This window comes from Puma concolor, chromosome F2, assembly GCF_028749965.1.
Source record: "Puma concolor isolate L17-30 chromosome F2, mPumCon1.1.hap2, whole genome shotgun sequence".
Classification (NCBI taxonomy): Eukaryota; Metazoa; Chordata; class Mammalia; order Carnivora; family Felidae; genus Puma; species Puma concolor.
In genome coordinates, this window is record NC_141684.1 from 12,123,553 (window position 1) to 12,142,500 (window position 18,948).

At 40.0% G+C, this 18,948-nt stretch overlaps 1 long non-coding RNA gene across 1 annotated transcript in view; it reads left to right on the plus strand.

Moving 5' to 3' along the window:
- Window positions 1-2,090: 2,090 nt before the first annotated feature.
- The window catches only part of LOC147571833 (uncharacterized), a 179,033-nt gene continuing 162,175 nt past the window's right edge, over window positions 2,091-18,948 (plus strand). Inside the window, exon 1 of the long non-coding RNA XR_015246656.1 lies at window positions 2,091-2,207. This is a non-coding gene — a long non-coding RNA (uncharacterized LOC147571833). The remainder of the gene's footprint in view (window positions 2,208-18,948) is intronic.

The following is an 18,948-nucleotide window of genomic DNA, read 5'->3' on the forward strand; positions in this document are numbered from 1 at the left end:
ATACTGGCAAGGATGTGGAGAAACGGGAACCCTCTTACACTGTTGGTGGGAATGCAAACTGGTGCAGCTGCTCTAGAAAACAGTGTGGAGGTTCCTCAAAAAATCAAAAATAGAATTACCCTATGACCCAGAAATTACACTACTAGGAATTTATCCAAAGGATACAGGAGTGCTGAGGCACTCCTTTGAGGCACCAAGGGGCACATGCACCCCAGTGTTTATAGCAGTGCTATCAACAATAGACAAATTATGGAAAGAGCCCAAATGTCCATCAATTGATGGGTGGATAAAGTGTGTGTGTGTTTATGTATATATATATATACATGTATGTGTATATATGTGTATATATACACATATATATGTATATATATATATACATGTATGTGTATATACATTCTTATATATACATATATATTCTTATTTATACATATATATGTATATATATACGCTTATATATATACTTATTTATATACACACATATATATACACTTATACACACACACACACATATATATATATATACTTATTTGTATATACACATATACGCACAATGGAATACTATTTGGTGATGAAAAAGTATGAAATCTTGCCATTTGCAACAACATGGATGGGACTGGAGGGTATTATGCTAAGCGAATAAATCAGTCAGAGCAAGATATCATACAATTTCACTCATGTGGAATTTGAGAAATTTAACAGATGATCATAGGGGAAGGGCAGAAAAAATAAGACAAAACACAGGGAGGGAGGCAAACCATAAGAGACTCTTAAATACAGAGAACAAACTGAGGGTTGATGGGGGTGGGGTAAATGGGGGATGAGCATTAAGCAGGGCACTTGTTGAGATGAGCACTGGGTGTTATATGTAAGTGATGAATCACTGGAATCTATTCCTGAAGCCAAGACTACACTGCGTGTTAGCTAAATTGAGAATAAAAGAAAAGACTCTCTGAGCAACTTTCAAATATGTAATTAAGTATTGTTACCTATAGCCACCACACTTTGCATTAGATCCCCAGAACTTATTCGTGTTACAGCTGAAAGTCTGTGTGCTCTGTGGCCAACGTCTCCCCATTTCCCCCATCGCCCACCCCTGGCAACCACCATTTTACTCTCTGTTTCTATGAGTTCAGCTTTTTCACATTCCACATGTAAGTGAGATCATGCAGTATTTGTCTTTCTCTCTTATTTCATTTAGCATAATGCCCTCCACGTTCATCCGTGTGCAGCAAATGGCAGGAGTTCCTTCTTATGCCTGCATACTTTCCAGTGTGTGCGTGCGCGCGTGTGTGTGTGCCATGTTTTTTTATCCGTTCCTTTGTTGATGGATACTTAGGTTGTTTCCCTGTTTCCATGACTTGGTTATTGTGAATAATACTGCAGCGAACACGGGAGGGCATCCAGCAATCCCACTTCTGGGCATACATCTAAAGGGAATGAAATCATGATCTTGAAGAGGTATCTGCACCTCCATGCTCAATGCGGCATTATTCACATCTATTACAGTGTGAACTTTGCCAGAAAAGTGGTGCTTCATAGGGGTGAGCAGACAGAAGCAATAGATTCTAATGAACTTGGATCTGAGGCCACAGAATCTTGTTAACATCATCAGCACCTACTTCACCCAGAGCAAACTCTTGAAGCTTGCTGGAAACTGCACAGAATGTATCTGCTCTCTGAGCACTTCCTGTTTGTTGTCTTTTTCCTATGCTGGGTCTGCTCTCATTTTGCCCCATTTCTTTATTATCTTGTTAATTTCTCCCTCCCTCATTCCAGGTCAGCATCTCAATTTGCCCTGTTGTGCTTTGCATTGGCATAGGAATCTGGGTCCCATCCTCTGCTTGGGGCTAGCACTGAGCAGCGTCTCCTTCAAATATGCATGCAGGAATGTGTCCTGAAACTCTTTGGAAAGATAAAAAAAACTTCCCGAAGTCAGTGGGCTTTGTACAGCTTTGTACAGTTTTGAGAGCTCATACATGTGTGTATACAAAAGAAGCTGTATCCGCAGGGAGGAATAAAAACAATCCCTTAGTGGAGAAATCTAATAAAAATTAAGTGATTTTCCCTTATTCTTCCAGGCATTTAAGGAACTTGACTTTCAGAAAGACAGTGCTTTTTGGACCTGAAGTTAACACTTTCCTCCCTGGTTAATGCTGCCCTGTTCTGAACTTCTCTGTTTAAAGGTTGGCATGAAGACAGCTACTGAGGTAAGTAAGGGTGAGGTGCGACCAATCACCACCAGCTTGTGATCTATTATTAAAACTGATGTCTTGTTATAGTCCCAGGGCAAGGATTTTTATGACTAATATGAGGAGGAGGATGACACAATAAAAGGGAAGGAACAGAAAGGAGAGGGAGGAGAGAGAGGGGGAAAGGGAATGGACTTTGAATATACAGATGCTCCAGTCAGGTTGTCTCAGGGCATTTCAGTGGAGAATGTTGAAGCCTTATAGGCCTGGATGACTTGGTGTCATGAAAACTGTTCCTACTTTTCCTTCCTTAAAAAGAAAATGGCTTTATATTTCCCTGATGATGAGTGATGTTGAACATTTCTTCATGTGTTGGCCATCTGGATGTCTTCTCTGGAGAAGTGTCTATTCATGTCTTTTGCCCATTTCTTCACTGGATTATTTGTTTTTTGGGTGTTGAGTTTGGTAAATTCTTTGTAGATTTTGGATACTAACCCTTTATCTGATATGTCATTTGCAAATATCTTCTCCCATTCTGTTGGTTGCCTTTTAGTTTTGCTGAATGTTTCCTTTGCTGTGCGGAAGATTTTGATTTTGATGAGGTCCCAGTAGTTCATTTTTGCTTTTGTTTCCCTTGCCTCCAGAGACGTGTTGAGTAAGAAATTGCTGCGGAAATCATTGCTTCCCTATATACTAACTAATTTGGATGTAAATTTTAAAAAATAAAGTTAAAAAAAAGAAGTGGCTTTATTTTGACTGTATAAGTGTTTTATTTTAAATTTTTAATGTTTACTTATTTTTGAGAGAGAGACGGAGACAGAATACGAGTTGGGGAGGGGCAGAGAGAGGGGGAGGCACAGAATCCGGAGCAGGCTCCAGGCTCCGAGCTGTCAGCACAGAGCCTGACACGGGGCTCAAACCCGCAAGCCATGAGATCATGACCTGAGCTGAAGTTGGACACTTAACTGACTGAGCCACCCAGGTGCCCCTTGACTATATGTGTTTAAAAGAAAGAGAAACAATTTTCAAAAATTCAGAAGTTGTTTTTAAAATTAAAAAGGAACAAGATAATAAGCCCTCATAGTTGTGCTGGTGTTAGCTAATAGCCGCTCAGTCTTGGGGTGCCTTGTTTACCTCTTCACATTGTTTTCACTATGCTGTAGGCACTATGATGTTAGGGACCTGTCTGCATAGTTTATTGGCCTATCTTCAATGGTTAGAACAGTGCCTTACACAAGACAGATGATACACTGTTTGTTGTTGTTGTTGTTGTCGGAAGAGACAATGAATATACGTGCATGTAAATTGTATTTTACAAAAATGAGTTTATATGATACTTAAAGAATTGCAACCTAATCTCTTCACTTAATAATGTATTGTATACATTTTGCCATATCAATAAGTGAACATTTACACTGTTTTTTTCTTTTTTTTGGCACTCCAGAGTGGTCTACATTTTGCCTCCATGAACATATAATACTTTATTAAAGCAATCCTTCATTGATATATATTAGAGTTATTTCCATTTTTCATTGTTACAAACAATATTGCACTAAATATTTTTGAAAATACTTTAGCTATTTTCTGATTATTTGCTTGGGATAAATTCCTAGAAGTAGAATTGCAGGATATAAATCATATATTTTTATGGCATTTAATTTATATTTCCAAATAGCCTTTCAGGAAGATTAGACCAATTTACTTTTCCACGAGATGCATATTAAAATGTATTTTCTCAATAGTTTTGATAAAAAAAGATAGGCATTGCCCATCTTTTAAAATACACATTTTTATGACTACTGTTAAATTACGACTTTCTTTTTAATCTGTTCCACTTTCTTCTTTCCTTTTTTCTTGCTATTTGCATTTCTGTATTTTTTTTAACTGTTCATTTATTTATTTTGAGAGACAGAGAGGAAGAAAGAATCCCAAGCAGGCTCCGTGTTGTCAGTGCAGAGCCCAACTCACAGTTCAAGCTCACGATCTGTGAGATCATGACCTGAGCTGAAATCAAGAATCAGACGCTTAAGCAACTGAGCCAACCAGGCGCTTTTCTTCTTGGTTACCTTTGTATCCTCTTACCTTCCTAAATCCACCTCTCCTTTCCTTACTGATTTTTTAAGAGCTTTCTCTATATTGAGAGCATTAATCTTTATTACAAATAGTTTCCATACTTTCTGTTGTTTGCTTCTTAGTTCTGTTTATAACAGCGGTAATGATGGGAGGTGATGGCTGCTGGCGTTGTTAATTTTGGTGTTGCTGCTTGGCAATGTTGTTTTCTGTTGGTGGCGGTGGAGATTTGAGTAGTAAGGATGGTATTGTGTCATTTTAACCTACAGAAGTTAAATTCTACCACTGGTATTTCCTGCTTTAGTTTCTGCCTTTGGTGCCATTCAAAGAAAAAAAGTTTTTTTTTTAAAAAAGACCATTGCTATCTTAAAACTATATTTAAGAAAATATTTTGTTCTAATGCGTTTATGATCATACACACATATACACTTACATGTGTTTTAAGTATATATATATTTGAGAGAGAGAGAAAGAGCATGAGTGGGGGAGAGGGACAGAGGGAGAGAGAGAGAGAGAGAGAGACTGGATCTTAAGCAAGCTCCACCCTCAGCATTCAGTGTGGAGCCTGGTACAGGGCTCAGCCCTATAACCCTGGGATCATGACCTGAGCTGAAATCAAGAGTCGGATGCTCAACTGACCAAGCCACCCAGGCACCCCTACTCTCACATGAATTTTAATCCTAATCTGTCTGGAATGAATTTTGTATAAAATGTGTAGTAGGTGTCAAAGGATCAGGAGATCATCACTCACTATTATCTCAAATTACAAGACAAGGCTGAATTTATTGCTCCCAATTAGGGAGATCCATTCTGCTGAGGCACGGTGGACCCAACATTACAGGCAGTGCATCTTACGGGTTCTGGGGAAGTGTGTAGTTGGGGCTGGGAGGTGGTTTTAGAGGTATAAGTACACGGACATCTGCATAAGGGAGGTTATCTGGGGGAGACTGCTGTTGACTGACGCTCAGGTGTGTGTTTCTTTGACTGAGTCACTTCCTCATAAGCTGTCTTTCCAAAGCCAGGGACTGCCACTGATTGATTGGCTTGACCAAGTAGGTCCATTGAGGGGAGTTGTTGATAAATTCAACGGGTTTAAAAGCAGTTCTGATGGTTACCTGTTACCATGGCTACAGACAAATCAGTCCTTTCCCATGATTCTGGGAACTTTATAGTTTTCCGTGGGTATCTAATTTTTTTTTTTCCTAAGTGATGGAAAAGGGGAAAGAGATTGTGTTTTAATATGTTTATTGCTTTCGTTTTGTTTTGCAATGTGATTTTTTTAAGTTTATTTATTTTGAGAGAGAGAGAGAGAGAGAAAGAGAGAAAGCAGGGGAGGGACAGAGAGAAAGGGAGGGAGAGAGAATCCCAAACAGATTCCGTGCTGTTAGCACAGAGCCCGATGTGGAGCTCGAACTCACGAACCATGAGATCATGACCTGAGCCTAAATCAAGAGTTGGATGCTTAACCGACTGAGCCACCCAGGTGCCCCTAATGTATTTATTTCTTTTTACAGTGTGAATTCATGGAGGTTAGGAGCTCGTTTCCTCTACTCTTTACTCCCAACCCTGTAGCATACAAGTATTTAATAAGTTGAACTCCGGGAACCAGCGTCTCAAGCACCTACCTGGGCCGTGGCCATAAACAGCCAGTGATTTTGATATCTTTTGATTTTTGCTTTTTGGTACAGGGAAGACCTCCAAAAATCATCAGCAAGCACTGCTTCACATTGCCAGTGACACTCACATTTATATTTGAGAAGGCATAATTGATAAGAATCAGAAACATTAATACTGAGGCCTTCTATCAGCATAACAGCCAATATTAATTAGTACTTGTCATGGCATTCAGTACTACCCGCCCCTGCACCCATCCCCCCTGCATCTGTCCCCCCAGACACCCATTAAGTCCTTTCTATGGCCTACTTCGGAAGATCTTCACAATAATCTTTTGAGAGACTTCTTATAGGAATAGGAAGAAATTCCTTTTCCAGATAAGGAATCAATGTTCAGAGAAGCAATCAGTGAGTTACATGGGACTGGGGTGAGGGGAGGATGGGTCTGGTGTTTATTTAATAAACAATATAAAACACAGTTATTCAAGATACGTAGATGTGTTTTTCAACCTGCACTATCTCATGTTGACCTTCTATAAATGAGAAGGATTTAAATTTGGTGAACACCAGGGAACTAATGTTAACAGGCACTGTGTGCCAGGCACTGATAACATAATTTCATCTTCACATTAGCCCTGTTTGGTGGCTGTTATCACTACCCCCTTTTTGTAGAACCTGAGGCCCAGAGAAATCAAGTAGATCACCAAAGATACACAGTTGGTAAGTGGACGAGCCAGGACTTTAAACACAATGATGATGTTTAGTTCCAGTGACTCAATTATGTTGTCCTGTGTCTAAAACTAAGTGGTCCATATACTCTGACATTCCATGAACCGATTTAACTACAAGCTGTCTTGCTTAGGAGAATTATAGAAATGGGTCCAAAACTCTTATTATCTTTCTTTTCAGAAATTTAACCTGTAATCTGGGTTTGGCTAATTCAAGCAAGTTTTGTGACTAATCTGATATCCACTTCCGTGAAACCTGATCCCTCATAGTGTTGCTCTGATTCCTATAAAGAGGGTAATGGCTTTTCCAATTTGGTGTTGTATTATTTTCTGACTCTCTCATGGCCCTGGGGTAATTAATCACTGGATGTTAAAGCAGAAGGAGGTTGTGATGAGTCTGCAAGAGCAGCCTACACTAAGGGGGACAGGAACAATGCCATTAACAGGGTCTTCCCAGGAGGAGAAGCAGAAAGCCTTGTGGCTCTGGGGATTTCCCACATCCTCATTTCAGTCCTCCAAGTAATCGCTGATTGATTCTTGATGACTAGAGTTTATTCCAATAAATGCCATACTTTGCCAGATGGCATATTGCAATCAAGAAAAATGACACTAAAAGGCAGTCTAATAATATCGTGGTAACCACTAATTTCAGCTAGGTTTTCACTCTGGAACACCTATACTTTGTGGGATTTCATTCACCCAAATAAGTCTAATTCTCATGAAGTCTTTTAGAATAAAGGCAATAGTTAAGTTTGGGAGGACAAATACGTGAGATTATCATTAGTGGTAAGTATAAGCTACAAACCTCAAGGTGATCACAGAATGGCTTTTGTTCTCCACTGAGACTCTATCACCTAGAATGAGCACTCGTTGAATGAAAGAAGGAATGAGGGTCAGGTACTGAGAGTCCTCTCCAGAATTAGTAGGTCTCTCATCCATGTAGACCCTTGACAGTTTGATCTTTCAGACCCTCCTGAGTGAAGAGAAATAAACATAAACATATTTCTGCACTCACAGGCCTTAAAATTTAGTGAACAAAAGAAACGGTATAAAAATATGGGGGAAAATTTTGAAGAACGTTCATGAAATTAGACGATCAGTCAACTAGATCTTAGCCTTTAAAGCAGGTGCATGAGAGATGAAGCTGAGGAGACGAGATGGTCAGATCATAAAGGCGTTCCTAGCCACACGCTGAATGATAGTGAATAGTACCACAATGAGCTATAGATGTCAGGGAAGCCAGGTAAGGACATTGAGCAGGGAGAATAAAAATATGGAGAGTGCCAAATCTTTTCATCTCGCTTCGGGAAATAAGGGACGGACAAGGTTGTAGGATTCTGGCCTTGGAGGATCGGGAACCTCAGGGTCACTAACCATGTTGCAGCTGAGTCACCTTCCCTGTCTTCACATTCATAATCTCTTGCAGTTCTGTGAGGAGGTAAAGGGAGAGCACTGTTATCCCACTGGGCCAAGTAAGAGGCTGTATCTCTGGTCGGTTCATCATATAGCCAAGGTTAATTAAGTGCTGTGTTGGTTTTGTAGCTGAAGCAGACCTCTGGCCTTCTGCCATGGTGTATTGCCTTTTCCACTGTGTTTACAATGTGGGTTTTCAAAGGCCCATGCAAAGCCAAGGATTTCTATGAAAAGTTTCTTCTTTTCTCTATTTCAGTCCTCCAAATGACACAGTCTTTCATCCCCAACTGCCCAGGCTGTTCTTAACAATACTTTCCTGTGTTACCAATGACAGCAACTTGTGGAGTGAGAAGTCTCCCTGTGTGATTGGATGTAATGTAAGGAGGTTCTGAAAAGACGCCACTGTCCTTAGAAGTCTTCCCAAAGTTGCCTTCCATAATTACAAAACATTTTGCCTTTACATTTTATTTATTTGGATGATAAAAGCAATACCTACAAGAGGAGTCAGATCTCAGCTTTTGTCACCTACCATTAAGGCTGTGGATGCTTTTCTACCCATGTCAGTGGCTAAAGACTTGTAGACAATCATAGTTTGACAAATGAAAGAGCCACAAAGAACCATAGGCATCATGTCGGATTTCCCGATTTTATAGATGGAGAAATTGAAGGTCTGAAAAAGAACATGACAAACCTAAGGTGATATAGGTTACTAGAGCGTGGATTACTATACCCTTGGTGTCCTGTCCCCCAGGCCTGATTATCCCTAATTCCATGCTAGGGTTTCAGTACGGGCAGCACTATTTGCCAAGCTATTTGTCCTAAGTGGTTTACATACATTAAATCATTAAATTCTCATAAGAACACAATGAGGGAGGCCCTATTATTATTTTATACACAAGACACAAAGATATTAAGTGAGCTTCAGAAAGCTACAGAGCCGGCAAATGTCAGAGCTGGGATGTGACCCTTGGGCAGGCTGGCTCCACAGGCCAAGCTCTTAACCATTACAGTATGCCACCTTTGGGGAGAAGTGTGTTGGGTTGGAGGAGACACAAGGGCAAAGGCAGCACAAAAGAAGGGCATGGCCAAAATACAGTCTAGGCTGATTTATGATTTTTGTCAAGAGGCTGTATTCTGTCATACAGTATAGTGACCCTGAGTATTTGATTCTCAATATACCCCTACTTGTTAGTGCCTTGGAGAGAGAGCAAAGCTCACGAATTGATGACAGGACTAAACACAAGCCAAATGTTCCTGAAAAAAAGGCAAATGATGCTTAGGTGAAGTTAATAGAGATTGAGTGCACAGATTAAGAGAGGTGATAAGTCCAGTCGTTTTCTGTGACACAACCCACATTGGAGATGTCAAGTGTAGTGCGTCTTCTTTTAGAGGGTGCAGTGGGCAAGTGGTACCACTTCGGGAAATATAAATGAGATGGGGACAGGATCCGAGATTTGTCCAGCCAGGAATGGGGGAGGGGTTGCACATACTTCACATGGGGAAAAGAAGACTGAGAAGATGTTCCAGGCCCATTCCATGGCCTTGAACAGTCACACAGTCAAAGAATAAATGCTTCCTGCCTGAGTCCAACAGGACCAAGGTGGCATAGCTCACTCTGATAATTGGAACTGTCACACAACATCGAATGGGGTGAATCCCAAACCGTAGAGTAATCAAGTTCCATGTCTGTTGGTGTATTCAGCAGAAGTTAGATAAAAATCTCCCAAGAATTATCTCAGGGGTGGGAGTGTTGAGATGCAGGACAGAAGAAAGTAAGTTTGGCTAATGTGATCACCTAGTTTTCTTGAAACTTTCAGAATTTGGGCAATCTTTTGCTAGTGTGATGTATTCAGAGTTGCCTCCCAGTTATCGATTGTATATTACTGTCAACCAAGGATGTCTAGTAAATAGGAGTTTTGCTTCCCAGCATGGAAAGTATGATGTAGCTTTGTATGATTCTAGCTTCATATGGTTCAGTTAATTAACCACCACTTACTCCTAGACATGAGGCACCTTCTGCAGATTATTGGGTTTCCTTTAGTGGGTGGCAAAAAAAAAAAAGTAGTATAAAGCAAAATATATGTGGTGGCAACTAATGGAATTACTTCTTTCTCTTTTGCTCTGGTGTCTTGGGAGTGGAAGCGTCTCTTGTCTATTCTGGTGAATGGAAGCAGACATGAGTTATTATTATGGTCTGTGCCTCATAATTTCTGTGTCACCAAGATGTGCTCTGTTTATTACTGCACTTAGAAAGCTTTGGAATATTAGCCACATAAAGTCTCTCTCCATGGATTCTGTTACCACAGTCTTCAGTTGTTCCAGGAACTGAAACTGTAGAATCACATTTCTGGGGAGAAACAGCTCTCTGCCTTGTTTCTTGCTGGTTGTGCAGTCCGCTGGGAAAGTTTTGTTACAGATCATTAAAACAGGCATGATCCCTGGAGATACTCCGGTTTATCTCCCCATCTTTGCCCTGCATATTTGAGGAATTGAGATCCAGGGAGTGGAGGTGGCTAGTTCAAAGTCATAGGAGACGGTATAGATTTGGACTTCCAGTCTGACAGATTCCTAGTTCTGTGGATTTACTCCTCTCGGATCCAACCAGTCTCCTTTGGAAGTTCTAAATGCACATAAGAGGGGTGAATGACGTAGGTGGTGACCAGTTCACCTGATGGGCCAATCTTGTGAAGCATTCCCTTAGTAAGAAAGATAAACAGAAGGTCTTCTCAAAATGAGTGCACTGAGCCTCATTTTCCTCATTTGTAAAAGTGGGGCTGGCTTTACAGGACTCCTGTTAGGATAAAATGATATGGGATATGTAGAGCTCCTAGCACTGCTTCAGGTGGTGCAGGAGGGTCCTTAATGCTCTCCCTTCTTTTTGGAGAAAGAGAGTAGTATCTCCAAGGATCGGTTGTGGCATTCTGATCTGTGCACAGTGGTAGGCGAGGGGTTAGGGGCAGACTTCTTAGGGCAATGGAGACCAGCCCTTGATCTAATCTGTTCATTAATATATTTTTTAAAGCTCCTGATGGACAGGGATCAAATACAGTGGCTCCCCACAGCAGTGAAATTAATGTAAAAATCCTAACCAGGGTCCTGAGGCCTTATGTGTCCAGAGTCCCGGTTGCTTCTCTCCTCGTGCCTATCTTTCCCTTTTGTTCTTAATCCATGAAGTGAGAACACGGTGTTCGACAAGTATTTGTTAAATGAGTTATCACCACAACCCCTGTGTAGACTTAATTCGTAGTCTTTGAATAGTTCATAAAAGTTAACATTCTTCAGATTATTTGTATACCTGCTAAATTATTCAACAATTAAAAAAAAACGGTAGTACCCAGTACAGTACAGGCAGAGCTCAGTGAAATTAGTACCCTGGTTTGGTGTGCAGCTGGTAATTGTCCTGTAACTACAATTAGCAATATGTATCAAGAACCATGATGAAGATAATATCCTTTGATCTAACAGTGTCACTCATGGGAATTTATCCTCCAGAAAGAAACCAAGTGAAATAAAAAGCCCCTATTAATAGAGATATTCTTTGCACATTTACGTACAATAACAAAAACATTGAAACATTTGAGTGGTCCAGCTAAATAAATTATGATTCCCTCATTGAATGGAATATCATGAATAATTAAATATAATAATTATAAAGGTATGGTAAAACATTTACAAAATAAAGTCTAAGAGGAATATCAAATAGTATCTACACTTCGGTATTAATTACATAAATGTGAGTTTATCTGGACAAGAATAGTGGAGGCATTGTTGTATTAAGTTATGGAATTATGCTAGCTTAAAGTCAAGTATATGCTCATTGTTTTTTTTTTTTTTTTAATGTTTACTTATTTTGAGAGAGAGAGAGTATGAGCAGGGAAGGGGCAGAGAGAGAGGGAGAGGGAGAATCCCAAGCAGGCTCCTCACTGTCAGCACAGAGTCTGACACAGGGCTCGATCTCTTGAACCAGCTTGATCTCATGAACTGTGAGATCATGGCTGAGCCGAAATCAAGAGTCGGACTCTTAACCAGCTGAACCATGCAGACGCCCCCTATGCTCATTATTTTTATCCAAAGTAAATATGTCTTTAAAAAGAAATGAATAATACATTAATAAATAAGAAAATGTTAGGAGAAACAAGATTTAAGAACTTTCTTTTTGGTTTTTTTATTTCTATCTGGAAAACAGTCTTGCTTCTTCCGGTTGGAATGTGACAGTGAGGAGGTTCTTCATATGGGAGAGGAAATAGTACTCCCTGCTCTCTTTCTGCCTTTCTCTGTACTTCCCTTTCAATCAAAAACATCCTGTCCCCAAACTTCACTTTGTCCTTCATTGTCTTCTTCAAATGCCCATGCTTCAAGAAGCATTCTGAAGCTGTCCTCACTGTTCCATTGATTTATTCACAGAAAAAAAAAAATATCCCGTATACTCATTCAGCCATCCAATAAGCAAAGACACAAGGCTTCCTTAATCTCTCAGTGGTCATTTGGAGTTTAAGGTATTCATTTGAGACTTCTAGTCTATTTTTCAAAGGCCTGGGCAAGAAGGAAAATGACAGCAATCTGTTGTTCCTTTATCTCCTTTTTTGTTTGAAATGATAATTTGTTCTGGCCATAATTCCTGGTGGAGCATTTGTCTAATTTCAACTATATTTTTCATAATACCATGAGCTAATGGCTAAGTGGGTTGCCTTTATTGCACTGGATCTGAGCTTTAGCATTTTTCCAATATCTGGTGAAAATATCCATTCACATAAACAGAAACTCCATAATAGCTGCATGTGGAAGTTCTGAGGTAATGTCTCTTTTCTCAAGAAAGTTTCAATTTGGAATTTTCCAGAGTGACCCATGAAGCAGTCTGAGATTCTCCATTCCCATTGGGTCAGATGAACTTAGCGAGAGCAGACAGGGGAGATGTTGAATGGCTGCCATATTCCAATCAGTGCAAGATTTCTAGTCTCTGGTTCACAAAAGGATTCCTAATCACGGATGGAAAGGAAAATAATGGAAGTCCTCTAGGATAAGTGGGTGGGAAGAAAAAAGTGGAATAACATTTCTTGGGTGTCTACAATGTGCCAGATTTATACATATGGTTTTTAATATCACATTTCATCCTCAAAAAAACTAGGTGATTTTTCAAGGGGATATTAACCCATTTTGTAGGAGAGAAAACAAGATGAAAAACGTAAAAAGAAAAAGAAACTCGAGGAGAAAGCTTAACAAGACCATCCGGCAGGTTAAGTAACAAAGCCCATCACTCTGCATAGAAGGCAGATAATGTTTTATCCAAGTCTATGCTTTTTGGCATCAAATGTAGGCTGGGCAAATAGGTCGAAAATGAGATGTTTTATTGAAAAACAGTCTCATACAAGTGAATCATTTCATCCTATCCTTTTTATATCACTCCTACATAGAAATTATAAATCTCTTTAGCTGAAGCTCTTGACTGTCTGAATGTCAGGCAGGGTAGCAGAGTTAGAGAAATAATGTTGGAAGCTCCCCAACCAGTGGCTGATGGGAGATCGTGAATAAATACCCAAGCTCTTTCACCTACAATGAGGGGACTCCGAGGTGTGAATTCTATGCTGACTCGTAGGGCTCGCAGAGGGACTAAGCTCTAGGTCTCTACAGTCCTAACTGGCTTAAGAGCATATCCTTTAAAACCTGCCTGCTTTCTTTAATCACTTCCCCACTTCCCTACAAGTATCACCTCTCAAATAAACTGCTTGTTCTCACATCCTTGTCCCAGGGCCAGCTTCCGGGCGAACCCAATCCAACAGTTCCTTCGGATAGCAAGTACAACCCAAGTACAGATGGGGAGTGTGGACTCTGTGAATGGTAGAGCCCAGTAAGGCTGCCTATCACCTCTGAAAGAATGACTCCTAATTTCTATCCTGAGAAGTAAAATATGTGTTTTCCAGTATCACATCTTTTTTTAATGTTTATTTTTCAGAGCGAGAAAGAGAGACAGAACACAAGCGGGGGAGGGGCAGAGAGAGAGAGGGAGACACAGAATCTGAAGCAGGCTCCAGGCTCTGAGCCGTCAGCATGGAGCCTGACATGGGGCCCGAACCCATGAACCGTGAGATCATGACCTGACCCAAAGTCGGATGCTCAACAGCCTGAGCCACCCAGACTCCTCTCCAATACCACATCTTAAGGTAGGCCAGGGTTTGGCAAATGATAGCCCGTGGGCCAAATCTGGCCTTCTGCCTATTTTACTTTTATGGCCTATAACCTGCAAACTAAACACGCTGTTATGTTTTAAAATGGTTGTTATATGGTACTCTGAATTACATAAATTGTCATTTAAGTTATAGAAGTTGTTCTATAAGTATCCAGAATGTTGCTTCTTGGTCTGTAAAACCTAAAATATTTACTATCTGGCCCTTTACGGAAAGGTCACCGACTCCTGAACTTCCAGCTACTTGGAAATCCCACTGGTTCCTCAAACACCACATTTGTATTAACCATATGAGTTATGGTATCTGGCCCAGTCAGAGCCCTGAGACCAGGGAGGGCAGTTATCCAGGGAGGGCCAGGGAGTGCTAAGCCATAGGATATATGCAGCCTCCAATATGTCCTGTCCTGAAAACATGGCTGTGGCCAATAAGTATCCTCTCTTTGGAATTTAATACAGGTTATGTGGGGGTGACACGATAGACAGTGGAGTATTATGTATAGAGGAAGCCGCGAAGTAGAATCAGGTTGGAGACGTATTGGGGTGGGGGCTAGGGTATGGGTACACAGTCAGAATTATGAGAAGACAGGATAAACAAATGTTATGAGGAAGCTGAAACCTTGAAACCATGAGTTAAGTATAAGACTTGACACAGAGAAGAGATGTAAAAGGGTTGCAGCCCAAGGATCTAACTAAAGCAGTAAGACTTTCTCTGTCGCATACTGTGAATGCCCTGAGGGCAGCCATACCTTATTCTTCCTTCTTTTTTTTTTTTTTTTTTTTTTAATCAGGTCCATTTAATACATTTCAGGGTTGTATTGATATAAATGGGTACTAATTTGGGGGTCCAAGGATGCTTTAAAAGTTGTTCCATTTAAATTAATGGAACATTTGACTTGAACATTTTAAAGGGGGTTTTCAGTAACAAATTCTTATCTTTCATTCTAACCCCAAATCTAAATGTTATCAATAAATGTTATCACAGTTATCCAATAAAGCCTGACTAACGCATATGAATTAAATCATTGCATTTGCTTTTTTATCCCATGCTCCAACAGAGTATCTTTTGACTGGCTTCTGTTGCTTATGTCTCTTTTTGACTTTGCACATTGACTCCTCAGTTGTATTAAAAGAACCACAGTCCAAAAGCAATGATGGAAGGACCTCTCTAGGCTTCTTCTTGCGAAATCTAATGTAGTTGTTAGGCGTTGAGTGAATATGTGCTGATTTATGCACCAATACATTTATAAATATAAATATAGATATAGATATAGGTATAGACATAGATATAGATATAAATATATATTATTTATTTTGCAAGAGGCTCTAATGAGTACAGTTGACCCTTGAATAGCACATATTTGAACTGCACCAGCCTGCTTATATGTAGATTATTTTTGATAAATACAGTACAGTATTACAAATATATTTTCCTGATGATTTTCTTTTTTAAAATTTTATTATTTTTTAAATTTTTCTAACATTTATTTATTTTTGAGAAAGAGAGACAGAGACAGAGACAGAGACAGAGACAGAACATGGACTGGGGGAGGGGGAGAGAGAGGGAGACACAGAATCCAAAGCAGACTCCAGGCTCCAAGCTGTCAGGACAGAGCCCGATGCAGGGCTTGAACTCACGAACTGCAAGAACACGATCTGAGCTGAAGTCAGACGCTTAAACAACTGAGCCACTCAGGTACCCCTCCTTATGATTTTCTTAATAACATTTTCTTTTCTCTAGCTTATTTATATTGTAAGAATATAGTATATAGTGCATATAATAAACAGACTGTATGTTATTCAAACTGTTGAATGTTATCAGCAAGACTTCCAGTCACCAGTAGGCTCTTAGGAAAGTTTGCGGGGAGTCAAAAGTTATACATGGATTTTCAATGACGTATGTGTGGGATGCCCCTAACCCCACATTGTTAAGAGTCAACTGTATATTTCTGTCAAAACAGTATGTTCAGTAGAATGTAGGACTCCTCACTCATACATAGCTAACGTCCTACCACCCCTAGCTCTTCCCTAAAGATGTTATCCTGGTACAATTTTGGGTGGCTTTACTTAGCTTTTTTCATCTCCCTGGTGAACTGCTTTTGCCTTTCAAGTTCCAAAAATTATCTCTGGGACATAGTCTTAGACGATTATATTCACTTCGATCCTCAGCACTAGTGTTGCAAAAAATATCTCTAAAAATATTCCATCATTCCATGAAGTAATAGGTCATTTGTGGGATGGAAGTAAAATGCTCTGTTCTCGTCAATCGATACATACAACAATGATTTTTTTTATGACAGTTACTTTGATTACTCGATATGTACCTTCCAAAAGTGATTTACCTTTAGACAGCACCACTATCCAGTGTTGAAGTATTATGGGGTAACAGTGTTCTTGGAGCAAAATGGGGGAGTAGAGTATTTGTAAGATACTCTCGGAAGGCAGAGCCAATCTACAAGAAAACTCACATTTATATTTTTGGGGTGTTTTGGCCATAGCTTGGGGGTATGGAGACTTTTCTAGTAGCCTTCCGTTTTGTGAGTTCCTGCAGGACTTCGTTTCGCATGTGTCAAAGAACGTCACTGCTCCCTTATGCTCAATCTCATTGCTTCTGACTTATTTCTGACTTATTTAGTCAGATGGCTCTTAGGCACATCCAGTAAAACGCCAACCACAAAAATGAGCAGTTGCTGTTTATAAACTCCACACATTGTTATATAATCCAGATGACAACACAAGTGTGAAATGCTGCTAATATTCAGCTTTAACCACAGTTTTAACACTTATAGACAGCAAATGTGTTGCTGGGGTGTCCAGTTTTATATTATGAAAACTCCTAATGGAAATGGAAACTTTATGAGCTGGGTCCATTGCACTGAAACTTTATTGTGCCTGTTACATGCTGTGGTACCAGGGGGCAGTGAATTAGACCCACATGAAGAGCCAGAGTCCATGTTCCACAAAGCCCTTGGTTGGTTCTGCTATCATTCAGGGCTCTGAAGTATTTACCTATGTGGTTTTTTTAATGGCATAGTTTTGTCCTCAAACTACAAAGCTGGAAATATCTGCTCTTGGGTCATTTAAGGAGCTAACTTTCATCTCTCAAGGAACGTAGCCCCATAGCTGGAAAAGTCATTTCTTTTTTTTTTTTTTTTTTTTAATTTTTTTTTTCAACGTTTATTTATTTTTGGGACAGAGAAAGACAGAGCATGAACGGGGGAGGAGCAGAGAGAGAGGGAGACACAGAATCGGAAACAGGCTCCAGGCTCTGAGCCGTCAGCCCAGAGCCCGACGCGGGGCTCGAACCCACGGACCGCGAGATCGTGACCTGGCTGAAGTCGGACGCTTAACCGACTGCGCCACCCAGGCGCCCCTGGAAAAGTCATTTCAATAGGGAGGAAAAACAAACAAAATAAAACTCATTAAACGCCTTATGAAGTCTCCTACTCCCAATATTGTCATCTCTGTATTTATCCATAGCTGGTATAACTTTATCAGCTAGACATGTCTTTGGATCCAAGCAACAACAAGAATTTTGACTAATAGCGGTTTTCTCATGTAACCAGAAACTTGTGCTAGTTCAATGGTTCAATTATGTCAAGGTTCAACTATGTTTTACTTGGCTTTTCTCTCACAGGCTCAGGTGATATCTGTAGCTCCAAACCTCGTTTCTGTATTCAAGTTAAGATGGTGGAAAGGAGCAGCCATGCCTCTCTTTTTTTATCAGGAAAACAAAGTCTTTTTTTGGAAATCCCAGAGGCTTCTTATATTTCACAGGCTAAAATTTAAACCACAGGTACTCAAGTGGCAAGGGAAATAGAGCAGAAGATGTTAATAGTTGGATTTAACTGTTAATGGTTAGTCACCCAGGAGTGAGCACATCATAGGTCCTTTTGGCAACGAAGGAAGGTGCTCTGGGCACTGGGCAGGCAGGGGACGATGTCGGCCCAAATGCCCCTCGGGCCAGCTCAAGGCTCTTCTCTGATCCCACTAATTTCCCCCACCTTTGTTTCTCCTTCTTGCTCTTATTTTTCTAACCTGGCCAATTCATTTCTCAGAGATTCTGAAAGTGATGTTCAGGCCAACAAGTTAATGCTAAATGAATAATTTATAAAAATTATACACATTTAAGCATAGGAGAGGAATGGAGAAGAGCTGAGTGACTTTTAGGAGAAGGGGCTTTGGATTTAGGTCGAATCGTGTTGGAGTCCTGGCTCAATCCTTATCTCTCACCACAAGTGTGGTAGATTTGGCTTTCTTAAAGCTCAGTTTTATCATGAGAGCAATAAAAATCATTCCCAATTCAGAAAGTGGTTTTGAGGATTAAATGCATATAAAATGCTTGTCAAAGTGCCTGCCTGTGGTAAAGCATTCAGTGAATGTTAGCTATAGTAGAACGGTCATCGATTAAGGCTTGGGGACTATTTTGATGTCACCGTTTTATATACATTTTAAAAACTACATAGAATTAGATATGTCACTTTAGAGCTCTATGAAATGCTTTGGGTTGCTGTTCTCCCAATAAATTTCTTGGTTTGTTGATTTAACACGCATGCTAGGCATCGTAGAAGCCCAAGGTCAGGTGTTGGAGATTCAACCATGTAATGGCTGATAAGTTTAACAGTTGAAAATAATACATGTAAATCATACGTACATACATACATACATACATACATATATTGATACATAAGGTAGTTCATTTGGATGTTCATCACATTAGGGTGGTTCAGTGTGACTTGAGATTGAATGGCTGTTTA